At 39.9% G+C, this 20,708-nt stretch overlaps 1 long non-coding RNA gene across 3 annotated transcripts in view; it reads right to left on the bottom strand.

The window, feature by feature from the left end:
- LOC144293829 (uncharacterized) overlaps nucleotides 1-11,985 on the bottom strand; it is a 130,075-nt gene extending 118,090 nt beyond the window's left edge. For all 3 annotated transcript variants that reach the window (XR_013361147.1, XR_013361146.1, XR_013361145.1), the window contains exons 1-2: nucleotides 11,602-11,985; nucleotides 9,435-9,502 (exon numbers count right to left, since the gene is read on the bottom strand). This is a non-coding gene — a long non-coding RNA (uncharacterized LOC144293829). The remainder of the gene's footprint in view (nucleotides 1-9,434; nucleotides 9,503-11,601) is intronic.
- Nucleotides 11,986-20,708: the final 8,723 nt, after the last annotated feature.

Raw genomic sequence — 20,708 nt, forward strand, 5'->3', positions numbered from 1 at the left:
CTGTGTCTCTGCCTCTCTCTCTCTCTCTGTGACTATCATAAATAAATAAAAAATTAAAAAAAAAAAAAAAAAAAGAATTAGAGAGGGAAGATGACAGCTGGGACTACTCTGCATTTTTCTATAAGCTTTCTCACTGTTTAGGCTGATATTTTCTATAAGCTTTCTCACTGTTTAGGCTGATCTTTGAAAATACCAACTTGTTGAATATATGTGTTCTAAGATCAGCTAAATTAATAAAATATTTTTGAGGTAAATATGTGCCCCAAATTGGGAATCGGGAACATGGCACAAATTTTTTGAAGGCTCACCTTTGTTCTTAAAATTTAAAGTGATGTTTTTTATCTTTCTCTGTAATATACCCATGTTTAAGACAAAAATATTTTAGGCTGTTTTCCAGTTATTAAATCTTCAGTTAAATGAATGTTTCAGTTAAGAAGCAATACCTTTATCTTATGGCTGCTGATATAAAATGGTATCTCCAGGGATGTATGTACTCAAATTTGAAAAACACAGGCTCACAGAACAGAGAGGGAGAGGATCTAGTCTAAGAAGAATGTGTATTAATGATCAGTCAGTCAGTAAGAAGGATTAGCCCAAGTTTGTCGTGGATGACTTTCACAGGGCAACAGTGGCATTTGATGATAAGATCTAGTGCATAGTTGTAATGAGAAAGGGATGTCAGGAGTATCTGAATAGCACTGAAATTGAATAGAAAATAAACTCAAAATAGAGAGTCATCAAGATGGATACGGAAGAGGCAGAAATGTGACTGAACTAATGCAGATTTCCTGGGTTCCTTAAAAACCTACTGTTATTGCAGATACACTTAGCAAATACCATGGCAAAGAACATTCTGCATGTTAATTTTTTCAGGATAGTATCGTCTCCTTCCTTTCTGAAATTTGAAAATGAATATCCTTTTAACGTTCAAAGTGGTATATATTTTTATCACTAGGTTTTATTATTTGCAATGTTTATTCCAGAAGTTAGACTATGTGTTACCTGAAATACATGGCATGTTTTCCAAGAGAAAGGGTCTTATAACAGTGAGTTTTTCCTGCCCACTTCCAAAGTACATTTGATACACAAGGTATCTGGAATGGGTAAGGGCCATATGTGCCTGACAATCTGCATTTTTGTTGTTTTTGTTAATGCATTTGATGCAAATGATCTAAACAATACTGTGAGAAATTCTATTATAAGAGGTTGAAGACTCTTGTGATTAGAGCAGGAAACTGAGGACAATGGCTGAAAGCTCGGAGCTGGGTTACCAGGGAATACATATTAATATGTATATGTATATACATATTAAGGGGGCTGTTAGCCCACAGTTCTCCTTCTCTACCACCTGGTAGCTCATCACACATCCAAAAAGAATAGTTACTTTGGCAATTATGCCAGAACTGATGGAACCATGGAAGGATACCGGACCTAAGCCAGACCAACCAGCTATTTTAACTTGGGAGTTTGCAACTGGGGACAGAGGTGCATATGCAGAGGTGCATATTTGAAATGAAGAGATTTTTCAGGGGCTCCAGAGAACCAGTCATGTCAAGAGAATGTACAGGCAGAGGGCCCACATGCATAGAAAAAGAATGAAGAACACAGAGAAGAGAGGAGGATCTATGTGTTGGGGGTAGGGAGGAAGAGCCAGGAAAATAAAAGAGGGAGGGAGAAGTAGCAAAATAAGAAAACCAGAGGGAGAGAATTTTCTTGGAACCTGTTAATGTGCTGCTATGGATGCTGGTCCTTCCTGTGATCTAAACTGTGTTTCATGTCAGATATTTCTTGTGTCCTTCCAATAAATTCCTGTTTTCCACTTAAGCTAATTTGAATGTGTTTCTAAGTGAGAAGACAATGAAGATGTGGGGAAAAGAAAGGACATAATGAGATGCATCTTATTCTCTCTACAATCTCCTGCTTCCTATCTCCATCCATTCTCTCTTCCCTTCCTCTTCCTCTAACTCCTTGATCCATCAGATGCTCTCCCTTTCCTATTTTTAACCTAACTTTAACTTCCCTTCTAAAGAGGAAAAGGATTCCCTTTTTTCCACCTCTGCTCCTGTCCAAGTCTTGATGATTTCTGTCCTAAATAGAGATGGCCAGCACACTGAGGCACACAGCAGAGGGCATTCGTAAGGACCACTTGGGCACAGACAGGAAAGTAACTACTGATACTAAATACAATACATGGAGTGTATTTATTTAAAGTGGTCCATCTGTTACGCACACTAAATTTTAAGCAGCAGCTTCAAGCTGGCTTGACAGTATTTACATGTAACATAAAAATGCTTATTACTCTCTTTGAAATTAATTTTATGTAATGTTTGATTTGAAGAAACACTTCTCTGGTTGGATCAGCTTCAGTTGCACTCTAACCTGACCTTTAAAAATTAGGTACTCTTCATTGAACTGGGAAAGCATTGCAGATAAGGAATAAAGGTCTAGATGTGTCATGAACTTAAAATAATAGACCATACATAAGAGTTATGCCTTTCTAGCCTCAAAGTTCTCACTGCGCTATGAGGTCTCAGCAAAAAGTGCTCCAACATAGGTTTGGGTTATTTTTATGAAGCCCTGGACTGAGTCGTTGTAAGCTCACCTGACCAAGGCACACTATGTACAGGCCTTAAAAGGAAGTGGACTCATTTCCCCTCCCTGTTACTGTGTAACAGGAGAGATGTAGCTTACTATGACACGGCAGAGAAAACAACTTCGATTCTCCCTCCGCTCTGCTGCTCGCTGGCTGGCTAGAGGAATCAGAGTCGTCACCATTTCCCTAGGTCTAGATTCTCTTTTATAAAATGTGAAATCCTTTCTTCAAAGCCATATAAAGGAGAAGACTTAGTAGACTTGTGGCCTAAGTGCTCTAAAAACAAAAACAGTAGTAAAATACAGTAAATTCCCTTTAGAATCCATAGCCGATTTCATAGGAAAGTAAGGGAAATTTCCAGGATTCAGAAGGAAGCTAAGTCCATCCACTGTTCTCTATGCCCCCTGCATGCCCCGGTCAAGCTTCCACCATCATTCACTGTGGACCAATGTAAAAGGCCTTGTCTCCCCAACAACTTGCCCCTTGAAACCATTCTCCTCCTAAGTGCAGCCAGAGGGGGGAAAGATTTTAAAATACAAAGAAAATTAACTTTCCTGTTCCTGTCTCTTCTACGCCATTATTAGGATAAAGCCCAAAATCTTATCATGGACCCTGTCTAACTCTATAGCCTGTTTCCAGCTATACCTGCTTTCTCTGGGTCTCTGAACAAAGAAATTCCTCTGCTGCACACATACCTCACTGTGCTCTGCCCCGGCCTCAGCTTTCTCTTAGCTAATTCCAACTCATCCTTCAGGGCTTTGCTTAGTGGCACTTCATGTAAAGATGTTCCCTGATGCCTCCAAACCAAGACAGTCTCCCTTGATTGTACTCTATCAGTGTTCTGTACATCTTCCTAGTATTTGTCACAATTCCAACTATACCAGGATTTATTGTTTCATATAGGTCTCTCCTTTTTAAAGGAGAGTTTAAGTTCCACGAAGGGAGGGACTATCTATCTTGTTCTCTGTGACTGTATCTATCTTGTTTCCTACGTTTGTATAACATTCTATAAATATCGTGTTACAGTCAATCTGATCTAATCTAATCTCTGTACCAAGCATGGTATCTTCCATAGGTGATTGAAAATATATTGAGTGAATGATCTATGTGTACATGAGGCTAGAATCAATACTAATTTCTCACCACCTCACCCCTTATAGTCTGCCCACTACCTTGTAAGGTAAGAAATTCTTTACAGTAAACATTTTAAGAGTTAACACTAGCCTATTACAAGATTTTTTTTTGAGCCTTTCTTATGACACATATATAAAGGAGTTTTACACCATAGTCCCTGACAAACTTTTATCACTCTCTTGCATTTTGAAGTAAATATACTTCATGTACTTCTAATTGTTACAAAGGATCTATGATTTTAAACTCTTATTTTTTAATATTATGACTATCCGTGGAAATATAAGTAAATTTAACTATTTAGGTTTTTCTCTGGTCAGTGGTTGTGGTTGATAAAATCGACTTTATGCCTGAAGTGTTTGGTTGTAACTGAAATATTTAATTTTTGCATTATTAGCAAATCACATGTGTGTGAACAGTTCCCCAATTTAGCCTAGCCTGATTTACTAAGGATTTCCTGTGCCTATAATTCTCTTATTTTATCAAGTTACATATAAAATTTGAGATCTTTAAAAATGGAGACAGTGAAAGAAACAACTGTATACTAACAAGAAATTTCTGAATGTAAAGTTAGCTTGGGACAAAATAAGCCATTCTCATGTTTAGCAATTCTAATTAATGCAAAATATATTATTCAACTATAAATAACCCGTTTTCTCAGTGTAACAGTTTTATTTTTTCTTTATGAAAGTAGAATCAAGTAACCTGTGTTGTATAAAGTATACACGCTACGCCATGTTCTTGAAGTTGTTCAAAGCTAAGTATTCATGGAGATTGTTTCATGACCAATTATTGGTCTACAAATTAGCATTAGCGACTAGATGAATGCAGAATTTTTTAATGCACATATAATAATCTTAGGTCAGCAAGGGCCAGGCACTGGCTAAAAGTTTTTATCAATTATTTCATCTTACTCTCAAACTAACCATCTGCAACGCACTGGGTCGTTTCATTACATTATCCTCATTTCCTAAAGCTTAGACAGACCAGGTAGCTTTCCCAAAGACACTCACATTCATATGTGAGGGTCACAAAGCAAATTCAAGTTCATTTGATTCCACGGCCCCACTTTTAATCACTCGGCTCTAGTGCTCACATAGAAAATTCCTGCAATGTCTCATCTTCAGGTACACAGGATTCATAACCATGATAGTTTTAATTTTAGTTTTATATTTGTTAGGATGATATTGCTTGTGCCAGGCCTGGGAGGACCCAGGTGTCCTGATTCTCATCCCAATGTTTTCCCCAGTATCCATACTATGCTATTTCCAATTATACAGCTTATTCACATATATTTTACTTGTGACATAAACTAAAGCAGTATTACTGGGCTCTTTATTAAAAGAAGGAAATACGGGTACTCCTGGGTGGCTCAGCGGTTGAGCATCTGTCTTCAGCTCAGGGCGTGATCTGGGTCTGGGATCGAGTCCTGGGGTCAGACCCCCTGCCTGGAGTCTGCTTCTCCCTCTGCCTGTGTCTCTGCCTCTCTATCTCTTTCTCTCTCTCTGTGTCTCTCATGAATAAATAAAATCTTTAAAAATAAATAAATAAATAAACAAACAAATAAATAAAATAAAACCTCCTCCTCAGAACTTTAGACCAACCATGATATCAAGCACTCTCTTCATCTTTTTCCCCCTCTTACTCTAACCTGAGAACTGCTAGCAAGAATCACATAGAAATTCTACCCTAGTTCATTATGCCCAACTTTTCTTATCTTTTATTGCACACAGTAAAAGAGAAAAACTAATTATAATGTAGCATCAAGAGGGTAAATCCTGTTTCAGATTTTATTTTTTAATCTGAAAAGTTAACATTCTTCTCTACAATTACAACAAACAAAAAGATAAATATCTCACCACCTAGCATTTCTAAAGATCTATGGACAAAATGTTTCTTCAGATTTACATATCATGGGGCATCTGGGTGGCACAGTCGGTTTAGCATCCAACTCCTGGTTTCGGCTCAGGAAGTGATCAGGGTCCTGAGATGGAATCCCACATAGGGCTGTGGGCTCTGCTTGCAACCCTCTCTTCTCCATCTGCCCCTCCACTTGGAGTGTGCTCTCTCTCTCAAATAAATATTTTTTAAAAAGATTTACACATCATAAGTAAATGATGTTACTTTAGCAATATCAGCAAATCTCATCCAACATACAAATTTTTAAAAGATCACTATAGGCACTGTTTCTTGTTAGGAACCCTAGTTATACCTACGTACACCTCTGAAAACCCTTTAACAACCAACCAACCAAGTTTGGTGGTGGAATAAGTATAATATCTGGAGTACTTTTTAAGATTTTGATAACTTAGAAAAGTATGAGGAATTTTTTTTCTTAGGCTATTTTATTTCATGAAGAACAACCCAAAACTTTCAACTGTTCCACAGAGACCTCATTTCCAATTCCTTAAGAATCTCTTCTGTCCTTCTCTGAATCTGTCCAGATTCCCTAGGGGCTATTTTATGGATTATTAGAATAGTCGCCTCAGTGCTGAGATTTTTAAGACCTATTATCTCACATTTACACATTCATTCAAGAACTATATACTATGATCAACACCAGTGATAGATACAAAGCAGTGTCCAGCTCTAGCACAGACTAGATGACTGCTCACCAGGTCATTTGTTGTTCTTCCTAGGAACACAGCTAGACTACTTTTCCCAACCTTTCTAGGTGTGGCCATGTGTTTGAGCCCAATGGCTTATGGACATAAGTCGTGTGTGACAGTAGCAGGCCTAGCCCATAACACTTCCTTCCCCTTTTTCAAAGTAAACATGTATTGAAACCAACTAAGCCACCAGATAGAACTTGAGACCACGTCTCGTGCTCAGGGTAGTCACCAATTAGAAAGGTCTCTTTTGGACTTCTTTGGGGGCCAGAAATAAACCTCTACTGCATTTAGCTACTTAGATGTAGGAGCTTATCTCCTACAATAGCTAGTAGTGCCCTAATTAATAGATTGCAGTAAAAATCAAATAGAAACTATATTTAATATATACAGTACAGTGCTTTGATAATGGTAAAATACACTATCATCTAAGCTCAGAGGATAGCTCGGAAGTCAAGCATACAGGGGGTGACATCTGAACTGAATTTTGAAGGCTAAGTGTCAGGCAAACTAAACAGGGAAAGAGTATTCAAAGCAGAATTGCATGTATAAAAGCCCTCAAGTAGGAAAGAGTAATTTCAAAGGATTGGAAGATGTTTGGGAAGGGCTCACTTTTTTTTTTTTTTTTAAGATTTTATTTATTTGTTCATAAGAGACACAGGCAGAGGGAGAAGAAGGCTCCCTGTGGGGATCCTGATGAGGATTTATGTTTGTTTGTTTGTTTGTTTGTTTATTTATTTATTTATTTATTTATTTATTTATTTATTTATTTCCCAGGACCCCGGGATCATGACCTGAGCCAAAGGCAGATGCTCAACCACTGAGCCACCCAGGCGTCCCAGGGAAGGGCTCACTTTAAAGAGAGTGTTGGAGATACGAGCATAGAAAGGTAGAGAGGAGCAAATTAATGAAGGAGGAATAGACATCTGACAGGCAAAGAACAGGTGGGCAGAAGCCATTCTGGGCAGGAAAGCAGAATGTACGAAGCACAGAATTATTAAAGAGCAGAGTGATCTCTGGAAGTTAAACACAAATTAGCAGAAAAATGTGGGAAGATAAGAAAGGAGTAGAAGGTAAGACCCTTGTTCTCCTTAACCTTGAGTCTGAAGACAATATAACAGTAAGGAGTCTTAAGCAGGGAAGTGATGGAACATATTTTCACTTTACAAATACTCCTCTGCCCATAAGTCATGTGGAAAACAGATTAGGTTTTATGCAGTTTTTTAACCTAACAGTACTGGGTTTTTTTTTCCCTACCAAAAATGTTATTGCAATGAGTTTTCCCATTGAATTCTACCTTAATATTTGATGAGAGGAAACAGTTTTAATGCTTATGGATTATCATAATCCATGTACTGGATTAGGAAAGACTGGAAGCAAAGGGACACGCCAGGAGGCTCTCAGTTGTCCAGGACACTGATGGTGAAAGTCTGTGCTAGAGTGGAATAAGAGGAGAGAAAGAAGAGGGCAAGAATTTGAGAAACGGATTAAATAACGTAAAGAGTGGAGTTAGGTAGAAGAAACACCAAAAATGACTTGAGTTATGTTGGGTGAATAGGGAAATGGTAATGCTAGTCCCCCAAAAGGGGCAAGATATAGAAGAAAAATTGGGAGGAAGAAAAAATTTGGTTTTGGGAATGCTGATCCTGAGGTGACCAAGGCACATCCAAGTGGAAACTGTGAGCCTTCGTTTGCAAAGAAATACAGGCTCTGGTTGGCAAAGATTAGAAAAGTGGGTATAGGGACACCTGAGTGGTTCAGCAGTTGAGGTCTGCCTGCAGCTCAGGGCATGATCCTAGGGTCCCGGGATAGAGTCCTGCATCAGGCTCTCTGCAAGGGGCCTGCTTCTCCCTCTGCCTATGTCTCTGCCTCTCTCTGTCTTTCATGAATGGAAAAATCTAAGAGAAAAGTGGGGATAAATTGTGGAGAATCATCAGTGTATCAGGGTCCCAGCCGAAGCATGAAGGAAAGCAACATGATTCCCTGAGCTGGGTTCCATGCTGAGCGCAATCTTCGCTTGAGATTTTCTCTCCCTCTGACCCTCCCCACCATGCCCACTTGCTCTCTCTCTGAAATAAATAACTTTTAAAACAAAAATAAAAATTTTAAAAAGAGACTAAAGCAGAAGGAGGAAAGCACTTTTGAGGAAGGCCCTAAGTCCAGAACGGTACAATCACAGTATGTACTCAAACATATTAAATGCTGCAACAGTAAGGCCCAGATGCTTCCATACTTGCTGATACACAAGTCTTTGGAGAACTCTTGAGGAAAAGTTTAGTGGAATGGGGGCAAGAATGAAAGCCAGAGTATGGTGAAGAAGAGGAAGGCACAGATGTGAAACCATCAAAAGTCTCCTTTTTAGAAATTTTGCAAGATGGCTAGAGACTGAAAGAAATGTAGGATAGAGGAAAGAGTCTCTTAGGACAAAGATTTGAAAATGTCCATAAGGATTGGGGATGGTCGCAAAGAAGGGAAAGGCACTAAAGATGAAAAAGCCTAGAGAGAATAATGACAGTTATGCTGGTGGTGGACATGGCATGGCCCAGAGACTTATCAAATCACAATGTTGTACACCAGAAACTAATGAAACATCGTATGTTAACTACACTTCAAAAAGAAACTCAATCAATCCCAAGGATTGGGGAAAGCCCGGGGATAAGGGGCAAACTCTTAAATGAGGGATGAGGTACAAAGGAAGCCTCTTTTCCCCTTGTTCAGAATCATTGTGGCAGGTTCTGGTACTTTGGCTCTGAAATGAAACCATTTCTAACTACGGGTTCCACAAAGAAAGTCCCTTCTGTACTAACTTTGAAACCAACAGGATCACTAGTATAAAAAGAGGGGAAACACCAGAGATGTAAACACGATTTACTGGGTACATCTGATTCATCTGAAAACCGACACAATTTTAGACCATCTGTGGATACATGTTGTTTCCTACTTCTCAACTAGTTCTCTTATGAACTTCATTATAACTCATGATTTAAATAAAATATTTTTTATTTCAAGGCCACCAACTTTGTGTCATTTCAGTCAAGTCAATAAAAAAAAAAATTTTTTTTTTCTAGTTTGTCTCTACTTGCCTATTTAAAATAGGTTACCTGCTACTTATCCGCGTTGTTCAAGTAGACAGTTAATAGAATGGCATTCTTCTAGTTATAAGTACTTCCTAGAAAGAGAGGTGACAAGGGATGTAGAGTCAGAAAATATAAATTGGAATCCCAGGTTTATCTTACACTAAACGTAAATAGGTTCACTATTTGCATCATAGCAATAATAAATTTCCTTATTGGACTATTGTGACATATCTATAGAAAAAGATCTCTATAGGGCCCCTAGGTGGCTCAGTGGTTGAACATCTATCTGCCTTCGGCTCAGGTTATGATCCAAGGTCCTGGGATCAAATCCCGCATCAGGTTTCCCACAGGCAGCCCACTTCTCCCTCTGCCTATGTCTCTGCCTCTCTCATGAATAAATAAATAAAATCTTTTTAAAAATCTCTACAAATGCAGAATTTACAGTTCTAAAGAAAAATGTGTTAATACCCTTCATGAATGAGATAACCTCATTTCTACAGATAATCTATATTTCATTTGGTAAATCACAAAAATCAACCAGCAAAGTTATAAAACAACTTCCTTTGAAGTTCCCCCAAGATATTACTGGATTTTTTTAAGATTATTTATTCATGAGAAACACAGAGAGAAAGGCAGAGACATACACAGAGGGAGAAGCAGGCTCCTCGAGAAGAGCCTGATGTGGGATTCAATACCAGGACTCTGGGATCACGCTCTGAGCCAAAGGCAGCCGCTCAACCACTGAGCCACCCAGGTGTCCTGGTATTAGTGATTTCTGAGAACACAAGGAAAGTAGGATTTGGACAAATAGCCTCTATCCTTCAGAGTAAAATACTGAAGTAAGGATTTAAAGCATAAAAATTAAAAAACAGATATACTTATCCAAAGAAATTAAGCATCTTTGTGGCTTGGCATTTTATATTCTTATTTTTTTTACATAAACAAAAATTTAACTTCCAGATTGCCTTTATTCCTTTTAGTGCCCATATAAACTCAATAATTGACTCTATTGTATCTGCTGTCCTAGAGCTCATTTAAGCTTTGATCTTTAAACAGTGTATATACTTATAATCTTTTATTATCATCTTATTATGTTTCTTCTTTCACTACCTGGAATCTGTTTTTATTTTCTCACACAGCAAGGCAATATCTGTGTCATAAGTAGTTTGATATGTATTATAGACCCTTAATAAACACCTTTTGATCAATTTTATTTGCTGTTAGAAATGTTCACATTTATGACTCAAATATTGATTCTGATTACCATAAAATTAAAACAGTACACAGGGCATGTCTCCAGGTTTCTATGTTAGAGACAATCTTTTCTTAAACTTTAGATAAGCTCATACTGATATACACTCCCAATATTGGGCTTTCCTACCACTTATTCTAGGATGTATTTATTCTTTTTTAACATAGATTTTTACCTATTCTAAGAATTTCCTCAAGTTGCCTAAGAAAATATCTGATTTTTATTAAAGCAATAATTAGTGTCCATCACCTTTTCTAATCCATATTACACATTATAGTCCTATTCATATTCTTGAATTGGCCTGTTAAATCTTTTCCAAAAGAGTTTCTCATATACTGGATTTTTTTTTCCAACCTATTATCAGTATTTTGCTCTTTTTGATTTGCCCTTAATACATGCTGTATGCTGTTTCTATATTATTTTTTTTTTGAGAAGCTGTAGCATTAAGGAGTTTTTTTTTTTTTTTTTTAGTAATCTCCACACCCAACGTGGGGCTCAAACTCACAACCCTGAGGTCAAGAGTTGCATACTCTTCCAATTAAGCTAGCCAGACATCCTTAAAGTAAGGATTTTTGGGATCCCTGAGTGGCACAGCGGTTTGGCGCCTGCCTTTGGCCCAGGGCGCGATCCTGGAGACCCGGGATCGAATCCCACGTCGGGCTCCCGGTGCGTGGAGCCTGCTTCTCCCTCTGCCTGTGTCTCTGCCTCTCTCTCTCTCTCTCCCCGTGTGACTATCATGAATAAATAAAAATTAAAAAAAAAAAAAGTAAGGATTTTTGATGAGAGGGTAGGCTCTTAATTTTTATAAGAATTAGAATCCATTCTAAGGCCTGAGGATACATGAAGACCATAAGCCCTATGTTCATCAGCTTTGTTTGAAGTGTTAGCACTCTACATGAGCAGATCCCAAGAGAAAACTCTTCTTTAGAATCACTTAACCAGGGCAGCCCGGGTGGCTCAGTGGATTAGCGCCGCCTTCAGCCCAGGGCCATATCCTGGATATTCGGGATTGAGTCCCACGTTGGGCTCCCTGTGTGGAGCCTGCTTCTCCCTCAGCCTGTATCTCTGCCTCTCTCTCTCTCCCTGTGTATCTGTCATGAATAAATAAATAAAACCTTAAAAAAAAAAAAAAAAGAATCTCTTAACCATTTACTATTTTTGTTTTCTTTTGTTTTTGTTTGTTTTATTCGGGGCTATGCCTTTGACTACACCTGGAGATTCTTTGGATAAGTCCAAATCACACTAGACTTCCCATATTTTGAATTTCTTTATAAGAACCACTGTTATTTAACCGTTTCATCTATTAACCATTTTTCCCTTGGCTCTCACATAATCCTCTTTGAAATTCACTTACACTTTTTTGGTGTTTCCCACAATTTCCAGCCCACTGCTTTGTATGTATAGTCAATAGCACATAAAGCATTTAACTGCAAGCATTTAACTGAGTTTTCCTACCCATTAGTCCAAGCCTAAGCTTTACTACTACTCGAATGTGGTCAGACTACGACAAGGTACAGTGCCTGAATACCAATTCATGAGGCAGCAGGAAGATGGTCTATAGTAGTCAGGATCATCAGCACTGCTAGGTACAATGCACAGACTCCAAAAATCCCAGTGGCTTAATATAACAAAGATGTATATTTCTCCCTTGCACTCTGGTCTGATACATATCTAGCAGTTTCTACCATCTTGTCATTATACAATTGTACATGCCTCCAACAAGGAAGGTGACAGAGAATCAGATGGGTGGGGCATCCTAAGGAGCCAGGCCTGGAAGTGACCAAGTGCCTCTGCCCTCATCCTATGTCCACAGCTAATTACATGGCCCAGATGTGTCAGGGAGGCTGGGGAATGTGAAAAGTATATAGACATTTGTTAAGCACTATCGTCTCTGGTCATCTAGTCTGTTGGGTTTTTTTTTTTTAAGATTTTATTTATTCATTTGAGAGAGAAAGAGAGAGAGAGAGCACACAAGCAGGGGGAGAGGCAGAGGCAGAGGGAGAAACAGACCCCTGGCTGAGCTGGGAGTCCATCATGGGGCTCGATCATCATCTGAGCCACCCAGGCATTGGTCATCTTTCTTTTTAGAGTAAAATTGAGAAAAACTTTAGCACCTTTCTCATTGTCATTCCTTTAAGGCTGAGAAGCATTCAGAAAATTCTCTTGCCATCTCAGTGCGTTCCCTGAGCAACTGTGTGGGAAGTAACAGAGGCACAGTAATGTGGGGATACAATCACAAGTTCATGACAGTGTAGATTCCAACTGAGGCCTTACATTTTAGGGCTCCTTCAGGTTGTGTTGCGATTTCACTAGGATAGCAAAGGCTTGGAATAGAATCCTCTTTTCAGGCTACTTGTCAGCTTCTCACGTATCCCAGATCATAACTGCCAGGTTCAGTTGCCACTGAATGTATGCTGCAGGTTTGATAATCTCTCACTCTAGAGGTCAAAGGAGCTGCTTTGACTCAGCCCTGGGAAAGCAGTAATTAAACACTGGTTGTGATTCACTTAATATGGCAGGGGTAGGGTGCTTTTCTTCAGTGACCCAGGGTGAGAACAAACCAGACAGGTTCAAACATCCAACCAAAAAATCTTTTTTTTTTCCAGGCCTCTGCATTCCTCAGAAGGAAAAACAGACATTGAATGCACTGCTGTGAAACAGGTATCCTAGGAATAGCCTAGAATAGCAATTTATCTATGCCTCACTGCAGCCTATTCCCCAATGTATGTATGGTGAGAAAACTGAACAAGACAAATCAGCCTACCTGCAATTTTGCTTCATGGGGAAATTTAAATAATTTAAAGTTAACTGATTGGATTTTCAGTTTAATTGACACCCACTCTGTTACACAGCCCAGCACAGCTGGCATCTTCCTGTGCACTCTCCCAAAAGTAATCATTGTCATAGTGCTACCTTTCATTCACTGCGGGTATCTCTGAGGAGCTCCAGCACCAGAACTCTGTTTGATGGGTAGAAATACAGCCCTTTAATGTACTCAGTGCAGTGAGAAACAATCTCAACATAACCATGATGATGGGTGACTATTTCAGGACACTGTGCTATGGCTGCAATGGCCTATCATAGGCTCCTACTCATCAATAGATTTTTCTGGCTCGGAGTGATCTAATAAATAGTGGTAGATGGAGTTGTGAGTGCCCTTGGAGAACTGTCTAATCCCACAACCTGTGGAAATGCTCTCTGTACATTGATGGCTCGGCCTTTCTCAGAGACAGAAAATGAACATGACAGGGAAACTGACAGAAGGGAAACAAGCTGCAGAATTTAGAAGCTGTCCTCCTGTTCAAGAGCTGAATTATAGTCCAAGCCAGAGTAATTCCTTGCTCTTGCCAGGCAAACTCACTACTTTTGTTCACAGTGGAAATCAGAACCCTGCCCAGATTAGCTAACTCGGTAAGGGACAGGCCGTACCAGCCTCCACAAATCATTTTTTGCTTTCTCATTCTATCAGTCTGCTCAGGTTGCCATAACAAATACCATATAGACCGGTCAGTTTAGAGCATGCATTTATTTTGTCACTAGAATTACCTGTCACATGAATCATTTTGTTCTAGAGGCTGGAGGTCTGAGATCAAGGTGCCGGTACAATCAGGTTTTTGGTGAGGATCCTCTTCCTGGCTTGCAGATGGCTGCCTTCAGGCTGTGTCCTCATATATGAGAGACAACGAGCAAGCTCTCTGGTGTTGATTCTCATAAGGGTATCAAATCTTACCTCATCTAAGTGCCCCACCTCATGATCTCATCTCAGCCTAATTACTCCACAAACTCCCATCTCCAAAGAGCATCACATTGGGAGTTAGGGCTTCAACGGGAATTTTGGTAAGATATAATTTAGCCTATAGCACTAATATATGAATAGGAGGATTCTACTAGTTTCTTGATGGATCTCCCTGTTCCTCACTAGATCCTATGATCTATTCTCAACAGAAGCTTTTGAAAAATAGAAATCGGGGCAGCCCAGGTAGCTCAGCGCTACTTCAACCCAGGGCGTGATCCTGGAGTCCTGGGATAGAGTCCCACGTTGGGCTCCCTGCATGGAGCCTGCTGCCCCCTCTGCCTGTGTCTCTGCCTGTCTCTGTGTCTCTCATGAATAAATGAAATCTTTAAAAAAATGAAAAATAGAAATCATATAACGTCCTTCCCTGTTCAAAATCCTCTAATGACCTCCCGTCACACTGAAACTATTCCATGGACTCTCCATTATGATTCAGACCCCTCTCTTCTAGTTCCTTCTTTGTTGACTTCACTCCTGCCATACCAAGTCTCTCACTTTTCCTCAAGCACATCATGTTCATTTCTCCTTCAGGAACTTTGCAATTGCAAAAGTTGTGTCATTGGTCAGGAGCATGTTGTGTCATTGGTCAGGAGCATGCTGTTTCCAGATCTTTGAATGGCTTGTTCTCAGTCTTCATTTTCACCTCCTCAGATGTCACCTTGAGGCACTCCACTTTCTTTGATTCTCTTGAACTGTATGTATGTTCTGGTTAATTTAAGTACCATATCTTCAAAGGATTTCATTTATGAAAGTTCACCTTGTTTCTCTTTATAGTCTTAGTAATTAGAGCAGTGCCTGGCACATAGTAGGCAGTAAATTAGCACTTATCATAAAAAATAGGGGATCCCTGGGTGGCTCAGTGGTTTAGCTCCTGCCTTCGGCCCAGGGCAGGATCCTGGAGTCCCGGGATTGAGTCCCACCTCCAGCTCCCCGCATGGAGCCTGCTTCTCCCTCTGCCTCTCTGTCTCTCATGAAAAAATAAAATCTTTAAAAAATAAAATGACACAGATGCCAACAACTTCCACATATATATTGTCATCCTAATGGTCTCTTTTGATTTCTAGCCCCCTATACCTAACTGCCTCCTTGGTGTCCTACCTTGACAATTTCATAGACATCTCAAATTAAGTTTTCAAAATTGATTAATCTACTCCTTGAAACCTAGGTCATCTCCCATGTTCCTCTTCACATAGTGATTCCAGCAAAAACTGGGAGTCATCTTTAGTTTTTCCCTCCTCTCCTCTCTATATCCAGTCAATAACCTGACCATCTCTTTGCTCCATCTCTACCACTGCCCCTCTTGTTCAAAATGCCACCATTTCTTGCTAGGAGCACAGCAATGGTCTTTCCACTTTCATTCTTGGCACCTCCTCCACTTGTGTATTTTCTAAGCAAAGCCAGAGTGATTTGGGGTATTTTTTTTAAGATTTTATTTATTTATTCATCAGACACACAGAGAGAGAGACAGAGAGGCAGAGACACAGGCAGAGGGAGAAGCAGGCTCCTTGCAGGGAGCCCGATGTGGGACTCGATCCTGGGTCTCCAGGATCATGCCCTGGGCTGAAGGCAGCACTAAACTGCTGAGCCACCCGGGCTGCCCTGGGTATTTATTTTAATGGTAACAGCTAGGGGTGCCTGGGTGGCTCAGTCAGTTGAGCATCCAACTTTTCATTTTGGCTCAGGTCATGATCTTGGGGTTGTGAGATTGAGCTCCACTGGACATAAAGCCTATTTGAGATGTTCCCTCTCCCTCTGCCCCACCCCACTCCCAATCAAGCACATCTTCTCTATCTAAAACAAAACAAAAACCCCAGCAAGTTAATATGCTACCATGTGCTACTCTGTTGGCACTTGAAGACAAAACAAACCTTTTAGTCTTCCTGAAGGTCCAAAATGCGAATCTGTTCACATTACTACTTTCTATAATAAAAAAAACCTTAAAAATCTGTTCTCATTAACCTCAGAATAAAAGCCAGTGTCCTAACCTGGCCACAAGGTGTGTGATACGGCCGGGTCTACTTCTTCCTCTCTCAGTTCTAACTGCAATGGCCTCACTTCCCTCTGAAGCGGCCCCCTGCTTCTCCCCTTCAATGTTTACACACCATCTTCCCTGCCTGGAAAGCTGTTTCTTCCACTCTCGTCCCAAGTAATTTCTGCTTCTTCCAGGCCTCAACTGAAATGTGGCCCCTCAGTGATGCCTCCTGTGAAAACCGAATCAAAATGGAGTCCCTCCTGTCAAATTCTCTTCATAGCACCTACATCTGGTTTTAACATAATTGGTAATTAGATTTATCTTTAACAGCCCAATGGCTGCTTCTGCCATTAGACTGGAAACTCTGGGAATTCAAAAGTCATGGTATGTTTTTTGAACTGCCACATCTTCAAAGGCTGAGCTGAGGACCAGGTACATAGTGAGCATTCGGGAAGTATTTATTACTATAACCAAAAGAAGCAGAACACTCTCCCTCACCCCAAAAAGTACCCAAGACCTTTTATCTCTGGCCTCATGAGTGGCCTAAAACAAAATGCATCAACAGGTTACTATACTATATGGCATGCCAAGTGACTGAGAAAAGGAAGTAGTGCCTTAACCATGGCTTTCACTGAAATTGTTTAGTTTTCTGTTCAAGAACAAAAGTTTTCTGTAAATAGTATGAAAGAATTATGTTTTCTGGTAAGCAACTTGCTTACATTTGGTAATTATCTGTCTTCAATTGTTTATTGTTAAGGCATACTTTTAAATCTATTTATAATCAACTGCCAATTTACTAATCGAAGTGTTGGGATTTCATTATCAAAATGAAATTCTGCTACACAAAAGTGTAAAGACACATATGTTCTATCCAGTGATTCAGTTATTTGCTAAAATTACTTTGTCATATTTAACATAAGACTCGACATCGATATTTTTTTGTTGTAGTTTTATTTAAGTAATCTCTATACCGAACATGAGGTTCTAACCCACGACCCCAAGATCAAGAGTCACATGCTCTTGTGTGTGATCTGGCCAGGGACCTCACTGAACACAGATTTTTAAAGCCCCAAATACTATATTGTTTTCACAATAACAATTATTATTATTATTAACAACCACAAAAGGCTGCACCCCTAAATCCAGGTGTTTTTAATGAAAATACAAAGGATGAAGTAGCCAATCATAATAGGAGACTATTTTGAGAGCAAGCTGAAGTAATTGTTGTAACTGATTAAATCAGGTTGAGGGTCAAAAACAAAGATATCTTGGCTACAGCCTGGGTAGCTCAGCAGTTTAGCGCCGCCATCAGTCTGGGGTGTGCTCCTGGAGACCCAGCATCAAGTCCCACATCCGGCTCCCTGCATGGAGCCTGCTTCTACCTCTGCCTGTGTCTCTGCCTCTCTCTGTGTGTGTCTCTCATGAATAAATAAATAAAATCTTTTTTTAAAAATAAAAAACAAGATATCTCAAAGTTGGCAATCAAGATGGCCCATGGACTAAGAACGATTTTATGTATTTAAATGGTTGAAAAGTAACCAATAGAAAATATTTCATGATGTCTAAAAACTGAATTAAATACAAAGTTCACACTACCATGCTCACTCGTTGACATAGTGTCTGTCTAGGTTACTTTCACACTGATGGCAGAGTTCGGTAACTCCAAGAGACTTCTCAAAATTTTGACTGTAATATATTTAACATCGAGATCTGTATATCTACATGGATAGAGCCGAAAAGTGTCACAAAACAATATTCACACTACTAAAAAGTGCTCTACTGTGTTCTGCTCATTTCTATTTCATTTAAACCATATTTATAATGTTATTTCTGATTCTGACCCACCCACTCATGATTACTACTCAGTTTGAAAAAATTAATTTGGATTTGTTTTCTCAATCCTGGTTACATAACAAATCACTTAGGAAACTCTCGAAAAAACACCAGGCTCCACTCCAGACCAGTCAAATCAAAATCTCTGGGCACCTGGGTATTACTCTTCAAAAACAGCAAGCAAACAAACGGCTGCTCCAGTTGATCTTACTGAGCAGCCTGGGCTGAGGACTAATCCCCTTGCTATTTAAAGCAGGGGTCTTCAGAGCAGCAGCAGCGAAGTTTGTTAGAAATGTAGAATCTCCAAAAAAAAAAAAAAAAAAGGAAATGTAGAATCTCAGGCCCCAACCCAGACCCACCGAATCAGATTCTATTTAACAAGAGCCCCGGGTAATTTACAAGCCTGTTAAAGTAGGAGAAGCACAGATCTCAACCAAGAAACGGTTTGATTCAGCACCGCAGCATCGGGTTATGCTCTCCTCTTTGGGAAAGGCAAGTTAACATACCTGCCTCCGGTGAGTACTGAATTGGACCTGCGAGGGCAGCATGTGACATGGCAAAAATAAGAGTCATCCAAAGAGAAAAGCTATTTGATGTGCGGGGCATCTGATCTGTAGGAGGCATCCCACTCCACTTCCAGGGAGTGGAGCTGAAATCCAAGACCGTAACAGGAGTGACTTTGATGTACCAAACCCAACTAGACATCTAAGCGGGGTCCAAGCTGATTGCAAGCCTGCCCTTCCCTGCTCCTGCTGCCACAGTCAAACCCATAACACAGCTTTCTCTAATCCAACCTTTGCACCTGGGCCAGAACCAGACTGGCTTCTAGGAATCTAGACTCCGCTACTGTCCATTAGATCAGAAACATGCGTGTTTCAGACAACAAAGTTCTCTGGTGCATTTCATCCCAGTGAGATCAAAGGCGGAATTTTGGAGTTTCCTCCAGTCGCTGAACGTGAGGCTTCCCAGGGACACAGTGAGTCACAGAGGAGCCAGGGAGGGGTGAGGTCTCCAGCAACCTACACAAACTCCTTGGCAACTGGAACCTTGGACGGAAAGTTTTCCCTCTGTCATTTCCTCAGGCCTCTTCTACAGCTTAAACTATTTGTGTTCTCACAGCATTTCCAAATGCTGGTTTTACCCTTCACTGACCTGAGCAACTCAGTTTGGCACTGTTAACTTTTTAAGTGCAGGAAAGAGACCACAACATTTAGATTTGGCTTTCTCTTTTTTTGGGGGGCGGGGGTGGGGAGGATGTAAAGCACAGGTACTAGATTTAGAAGAGTGTATTGATAGAAATTTAATCAAATAACATGAGGTTTAGACAGGAATATCAGAAATCATCTCTCTTTCTTCACAGCTCCTTTCCAAAACAAATACAAACAATAAGAAAACAAACCAAAAACAGACTTAATTTAAGTTGACCACATGTTAACCTCTCTGGAGAAGCTTTCACAACTTCTCTTGGATGTTATTGCTCCCATGCCCCCTGGTGAGAGAGAACTCTTCGTAAGGCAGTGGCTCTCCCAGTGTGGTACCAGGAGAATCCACTTCACCTGAGAACTGGATAGAAATGCTTATTCTTGGGCCTCACCCTCAACCAAACATATTAAATCAGAAGCTCTAGGGCTGGAACTCAGCCGTCCAGGTGGCTGAAATTTGACCTGTATTTAAGGGAATAACTAAATTCACACCAGCTATAACTTAAACTGGTCTCAAAGACATGTTGACCAAGTTTTGGAAAACAGAGTTCTAACCCACACTATCTTTAAAAAAAAAAAAAAAAGTTAATTTATGAAATATGATTCTGAGAATAGACAGATTAGATCGACTTTTTATGGCCACCACAGCACTTTTTCAATAAGTGCTTAAAAATTTATATAAAACATCACCAAGGGATCCCTGGGTGGCGCAGGGGTTTAGCGCCTGCCTTTGGCCCAGGGCACGATCCTGGAGATCCAGGATCGAATCCCACGTTGGGCTCCCGGTGCATGGAGCCTGCTTCTCCCTCTGCCTGTGTCTCTGCCTCTCTCTCTCTCTCACTGTGTGCCTATCATAAGTAAATAAAAATTAAAAATAAAATAAAAATAAAAATAAAACATCACCAAGCCTCGTTAATCTTCAGTTACCTTCTGGGTAGGTCATCGTTTGTTGATGTACTCCAATGGACATGAATCTGTCAAAAGGAAGAGGACACATTGCTCTCCTTTTGCTGTCGAATTATAGCTTCCAGTCAATAAACTAGATTAATTAATATCTACATGGAAAGAATTAAAATGCTTGCAAGCAAGGTGAAGTTGACTTACCATTACCAGCAAGAACAAACCTGTTCCCACAACTAGGTGCTTTAAAAGCTAAAAGACAAGTTAACATGCATACAAACACAAAGACACATGGAGTGTCTAACATGTTTGCCCAATGAACCATCTACCATAGTTGAGCAGGGAT

This window comes from Canis aureus, chromosome 2 (assembly GCF_053574225.1).
Source record: "Canis aureus isolate CA01 chromosome 2, VMU_Caureus_v.1.0, whole genome shotgun sequence".
Classification (NCBI taxonomy): Eukaryota; Metazoa; Chordata; class Mammalia; order Carnivora; family Canidae; genus Canis; species Canis aureus.